The sequence below is a fragment of the Hemiscyllium ocellatum genome, chromosome 24 (genome assembly GCF_020745735.1).
Source record: "Hemiscyllium ocellatum isolate sHemOce1 chromosome 24, sHemOce1.pat.X.cur, whole genome shotgun sequence".
Classification (NCBI taxonomy): Eukaryota; Metazoa; Chordata; class Chondrichthyes; order Orectolobiformes; family Hemiscylliidae; genus Hemiscyllium; species Hemiscyllium ocellatum.
In genome coordinates this window covers 15113002-15119829 of record NC_083424.1, presented here as the reverse complement: position 1 = coordinate 15119829, position 6828 = coordinate 15113002, and the positions used below count along the sequence as shown (strand labels likewise).

Genomic DNA, 6828 nt, shown 5'->3' with positions numbered 1-6828 from the left:
TGCACATCTTCAGTCTCTTTTAAGGTTTCATATGTAAATAATGTCCCACATGAGGAAGAAATCTCTTTGATTTTTGCAATTGCAGGGAATGTCAATTTCCAATATTTGCTTTTTTCTTGATATGTTATGACTACTGGACTGCTTTAGTACTTGTGAATGTAGATGGTTTTTAAAAAGATTGATTAATCTGCTTTATTTTCGAGCAAGGTGAAACAACAGGACAAGAATTATTTTCAGATTCACATAATTTAATTAATGCAATGTACCTTTGCACAATGATGTAAAAATAAAAACTTGCAATTGTGTAGCATTTCTCATGTGTCAAAGCTGTTTACGTCCAATGCATACTTTTGAAGAGTGGTCATTATTGTAGGAAAATCAAGAACCAACTGAAAACAGCAAGCTCCTACAAACTGAAGTGTGATAATAACCAGCCAGTCTGCTTTTGAGATGCTGACCTGGGGATAAATATTGGCCAGGATGTGAAGGAAGACTCCCCTAATCTTCAAAATAGTGGCAGGGATTTCTCAGGTTTCAGGTACATCCACCTGACAGCCTCACTTTGGAGCTTGATCTGAAGGACTAGAGAATGCACTACAATATTCACCTTCTTTCTAACCTATTGGAGCTACCCTCTTCCTTGGAAAATACTTTGAATTTGTGAAAAGTCATAGAGTGAGACAGCCATGTTCTTTTGCCTGCTTTTAAAAAATCAGCAGAAGTTGCCACACGCACTCCCACCAGAACAACCATCAGAGTGTCATTCTTGATAAATAAGAAGGTGAAAGGTTATTGAGGTAGATGGGAATGTGGAGTAATCAGATCAGCTATGATCTTTCGGAATGGTAGACCACGCTTGAAGGGCAGAGCGGCCTACGTCTGTTCTAATTCACCAGTTTAGCCCATCTATGGCACAGACTTGTAACAGCTGCAAGTCATCAAGCAGCCAGTGTACACAACCTGTTCCAGTTAAAATCCACCTGAGGCCTAACCTCTGAGAAATTTGACTACACAGACTGTCCAGAAACGTCCACTTTACGAGACTCTTCTTTCAGTTTTAATGCCTCGATTTCCTTCAAGAAACCTGGCCTGTCACTTGGGAGACCGGTGATTGGAAATCAGAGACTGAGCTGATTGCAGATATTTTCTAATCAAACAGTTCAGAGGCACCATTACATACCTATGGAGGAGGTAGGACTTGAACCTGGGCCTGCTGGCTTAGGGGCAGGTGGGTGGATTTCCACTGTACAGGAACCTGAAAGACAGATGTGAATGTAGATACTGTCGATTGACCCATTCAGATGTGTTAAGGCACATATCGGCTAGGTTTGAATTGGAGTCTTCTGTCTCAGATGTAGGGAAACTACCACTGGACCACAGAGATGATTGCATTCTTCAAAAGTATACCAACATCACCTGTATCTATTTTGTGACCCAGAGTGAAATATGTGGGGCAAGTGAGTGAGACATCGCATTTCATGAGGACTATGTGAAAAATAAATAATCTTATTGAATTTTAAACTCACAAAGGCTTACTGCTGAATAAGTACAGAATTGGGATACACATACCAAGGGTAAGAAAAGACATTCATTTGTGCAGAACACACTGATCATAGTATATAACAGCATTCAAATTTTTTAGATTAGATTACTTACAGTGTGGAAACAGGCCCTTCGGCCCAACAAGTCCACACCGACCCGCTGAAGCACAACCCACCCATACCCCCACATTTGCCCCTTACCTACCACTATGGGCAATTTAGCATGGCCAATTCACCTGACCCGCACATCTTTGGACTGGGGGAGGAAACTGGAGCAACTGGAGGAAACCCACGCAGACATGGGGAGAACGTGCAAACTCCACACAGTCAGTCACCTGAGGTTGGAATTGAACCTGGGTCTCTGGGCGGCACGGTGGCACAGTGGTTAGCACTGCTGTCTCACAGCACCAGAGACCTGGGTTAAATGTGCAGGTCAGGTGAATTGGCCATGCTAAATGTAGGGGAATGGGTCTGGGTGGGTTGCACTTCGGCGGGTCGGTGTGGACTTGTTGGGCTGAAGGGCCTGTTTCCACACTGTAAGTAATCTAATCTAATTCTGTTTCTGACTGGAGTATTTCAATGTTCCATCTTGTTTTGTATTTTACTTTTAGAATTAAAAAAAAGAGCTTGGGACTAGTTCAAGATTTGTAACTTTCTGACATTGAATAGTTTATATTGGGCGATAAATGTGTTGCTGGTAAAAGCGCAGCAGGTCAGGCAGCATCCAAGGAACAGGAAATTCGACGTTTCGGGCAAAAGCCCTTCATCAGGATGTTTGTATTAGGTGGGGAAAGGAGATTGTGGGTGTGTGTACTGATTACATCGAAATATCAAACTGGGGAGGTTCTTACAACGGTTAAGTTTTGATGTAGCGGAACCGAGTAATTTCGGTTCTACACCAGTAAATTGGACAATGTACCTTTAAGGGGTGGATCGGAAACCGGGACTCTGTAGATTGAGAGGGAAAAGAAGGGAAAAGCAATCTGAAGAAAGGCGAGCTACAGCTGGGGCAATAACGTGGAGTAAACCGTGGCGAAAAGGAAATCTTCAGAGGTGTTTTATCACTAAATCCGATGGGCCAGTTATTTCGTGTCTTTGTGTAGCCCGGATCTGTCAAAGGGGAAAGGAATTCGCTACCAGCTTTGAATCGAGTCTACACTCTCTGCCGGGAGAGTACAGACAGGGACAGACTGCGAGCAGGTTAGTCTCTGTCAGAAGAAAAGAAAAATCTCCTATAATCCTTCTTCCTGTGTTAGATCAGCGAGTTTATTAGTTTATGTCACTTTAGCTATTTTGCTGTCCCTTGTGTATCTCTCCCGTGTGTGTCTCTCCCTCACTCCATCCCTGATTCTGCCTTTGTCTCATTCCCTCAGTTCGCGTTGAAGCTTCTCCCTCTCTGCATCTGTCGTAAAGGCACTATATAAATGCAACTTATAACTCTTGTATCTGGGGATAAAACAGATTAATGCTGAGTAGAATTCAGGAAGGTCAGATGCTGGTTGTGTTTAGGGGTTACTAGCTTGGGATTTCTGCAGAGTTTTCATGATTCACACTTGCCATCCTGCATTGAGAGCTTCTCAAACGAGACCTTGTGGGTGAGGCGTGACAATTGTGCAGTCGCCTGGGTGATAGCTAAAGAGTCCAGTTTCTAGAACTTGATCAGGACCCACCTCGGGTCCCGACACACAACTTGGGAAGCTCTCCTCCTCAGGTTCGAGGATGGGAGGGAAAAGCACCAAATTTACATTTATCTAGCGCCTTGAATGAAGCAGCACATTGAGCCCCCGAGGAGTAGTCACAGTAGAAAAATCATAAAATTTTCCATACATTGGGATTGTCAAAATCTGTAAGACATTGGTTAAGACACCTTTATGAGGATGTTGCCAGGATGGAAACTTTGAGCTGTAGGGAGAGGCTGATCAGGCTGGGGCTATTTTCTCTGGAGTGTTGGAGGTTGAGGGGTGACCTCATAGAAGTTTATAAAATCATGAGGGGCATGGATAGGGTGCACAGCCTTTTCCCCAGGGTTGGGGAATCCAAACTAGAGATCATTAGTTGAGGGTGAGAGGGGAAAAGTTTGAAAGAGACCTGGGGGCAACATTTTCATGCAGAAGGTGGTGCGTATGGAACAAGCTGCCAAGATAAGTGGTAGAGGCTGGAACAACATTTAAAAAGGATGGATATATGTAGGAAGGGTTTAGAGGGGTATGGGCCAAAAGCTGGCAAATTGGACTAGATTAATTTAGGATGTCTGGTCGGCATGGATGGGTTGGACCGAAGGGTCTTTTTCCATGTTGTACAACTCTTATGACTCTATAATTAAGCTGTTTATGCAGTCTGTCCATTCATTGTGTTCTGCCCTAGGGCAGGGACTAGCTCAACCCAGCATGTTGAAACAGGGTGGGCAATTGGATACAGACCAGCCACTATCAAATTAATACTAAAATATTGCAGATGCTGGAAGTCTGAAATAACACAGAAAGTGCTGGAGAAGCTCACAGGTCTGACAGCATCTGTGGAGAGAAAAAACAGAGTTAATGCTTTGAGTCTGATAGAGTCAACTGTCCTCAGATGATACCAAATCTGCTGAGTTTCCGCAATGTTTTCTGTTTAATCCAAGGTCTATTGAACTGATGGACTGGTTTAGAAGGGCTGTTGGACCATTTCCCGAGTGCCTGAATTTGAGGCATGGTACCTTCAGTTACTTTTTAGGGAAGAGAGTTTAGGTGACTCCCCATTTAACTTTCTTGTGGTTATTTTGTTTAGAACTGCATTCTTTGGTTGACAGCGTGGGGCAGCTACACCTACGTGACGCCACCTCAGAGTTGTTGCTGTGATCTCTGGGCTGGTTTGAATGAGCCCCTGACTCAGAGTTCAGAATCCCTTCAATAAACCTGACATTTGTAATGGATCAATACTTCAAATAAATTCTGAATTAAATAAAAAAAACTGACATTGGGATTGCAGTAACCTATGATATGTAACAAAATGGCCTTTTTGATTAGATTAGATTACTTACAGTGTGGAAACAGGCCCTTCGGCCCAACAAGCCCACACCGACCCGCCGAAGTGCAACCCACTCATACCCCTACATTTACCCCTTACCTAACACTACAGGTAATTTAGCACGGCCAATTCACCTGACCCGCACATCTTTGGACTGTGGGAGGAAACCGGAGCACCCAGAGGAAACCCACGCAGACACGGGGAGAATGTGCAAACTCCACACAGTCAGTTGCCTGAGGCGGGAATTGAACCCGAGTCTCTGGCGCTGTGAGGCAGCAGTGCTAGCCACTGTGAAGAGTTTGATTTGTTGTTACATGTACCGAGGTACAGTGAGAAGTGTTGTTTTATACGCTGTACAGGCATATTGTATCATACAAAGTGCAACAGTGTAATAGAACAGAGTGCAGAATACAGGTGTAGAGAATGTGCAGGGAGAGAGATTAAAAATTAGTATGCAGAAGGGATGTGGGCTAATTGCAGGCAAATGAGATTAGTTCAGTTTGGGAAACCTGGTCAGCATGGATGCGTTGGGCCGAAAGGTCTAGTTCCTTGCTGTATGACTTTAGGACTCTAAGCATTTGATGCCTACGAGCTGCCAGGGATGGCAAACTAAAGCCCATCAAACCCATGATATGGAGATGCCGGTGTTGGACTGGAGTGGTACAAAATTAAAAATCACACAACACCAGGTTATAGTCCAACAGGTTTAATTGGAAGGAAAGCTAGTGTGTTTCCAATTAAACCTGTTGGACTATAACCTGGTGTTGTGTGATTTTTAACCATCAAACCCAGTTTTTCTTGTTCCTTTCCTGATGTTGTGAACTTGACATCCCAGCTAATCAGCTTTCTGCTTGCTTACTATCAACACTCACACACTTCCCAGTAGAAATAATGTGATTGTGGTCAGGAGCAGAAACCAAGGCTGGTTCCTTTCCCTCCCATTCTGGGCCACCATAGCTCAGTCCCGTGACCTGTTAATGCTTGAGATTAGCAAAGAGCTGGAATTGAACCTCTGACTTTCTTGGTACCTGAAGCTCAGTTCAGCATCAAATGTTTTGCTAACCAGCTGAACCCACCGAGGAGGTTTTGCCTAGAGCCAGACAATGCTTATGAAAATGGGAGGGTTTTAATAGCTGATGGTTGCTGAAGAGATAGAGTTGAAGAGATAGAGATATAGCTAACAGTGGGAAATGGAAACAAAGACCCAACAGCATTGTCCTGGTAACAACTGAAATCGAAATTGACAGTAACACAAGAGAGGATGGAAGATCGGATGGGTAGCTAACATTGAGGTTGAGGAGGCCTGAAAGAGAGAGAAGCAACAAGATAATGTCAACAGCCCACTTACAGACCTCATGAAAATGAACAAATTATTTTAGTAAAGTCTTTAGCCAATTAAATTAATTTTGATTGACAGACCTGAAATTTAAATACTGTAATATTTTAATTGTGGTGTTTAATTTGATTTATGTACGGACTGATGGCATCTTGGATGGATTAAAAAAGAAGCAGCATTTGCAACAGAAGCTGGTCAAATGTAAGGAGTGCCTGTAGGAAGTTGGTTATGACTGAGACACCTGGTCTGTAATGTATTGTGATGCCAACAGTGTGTGTTTAATTCATAGACTAGCTGAGGTCATCATAAAAGTCTTGGCTCTTCCAACTCATCCTAAGGTTAAACTCACCATCAGTGTCTCCCTTCATTGAGAGAGCAGCCTGCCCTTTGGGATAATAGTGACGTCCATTTTCATTTCAATAATTGCCTTTAACAATTTCTTGCAAATTCTGGTGTTAAGCTTACAGCTTTCATTAGGTAGTTACCAATATTAGTTAAGGAGCACCCATGGACACAAATTATTGAGAAAGTTAATAAAACAAATTAAGACAAAGTAATGAGGGAATATTGTAATTAAATAATTAATAGTTGTGTCAAGGCTGCAGCATGTGGGAACTCTTTGATACCATTGTGATCCAGGGCAAACCTGTCTGAGTAAGTATTGGAGTTTGATCAGCTTTGGCTCAGATATTTTGAGCTGGAAGCTGAACTACAGACCTTAGTAGCAGAAGGCAGTCACCTGACTTAGGATAGGGCTTCCTGATTTGGTTGGTGATCAGGGGCAGGAGCATGTGACTGTTAGTGAGGCAGGTAAGGGGGCTCAGAGGCACAGTGTATACCTCCGTAAACTTCCAACAGGTCTGACTTCTCACAAAGCAAATTGATCATGGCACTGTGATATCGGAAACAGTCCAAGTGAAGAAACAACAAGAAATGTTGTAGGAG

General features: G+C 43.1%; 1 protein-coding gene across 1 annotated transcript in view; it reads left to right on the top strand.

The window, feature by feature from the left end:
- The first annotated feature begins 2539 nt into the window (after window positions 1-2539).
- The window catches only part of trpv4 (transient receptor potential cation channel, subfamily V, member 4), a 110613-nt gene continuing 106324 nt past the window's right edge, over window positions 2540-6828 (top strand). The window contains exon 1 of the mRNA XM_060843492.1: window positions 2540-2741. The gene's annotated coding sequence lies outside the window, so the exon portion shown is untranslated. The remainder of the gene's footprint in view (window positions 2742-6828) is intronic.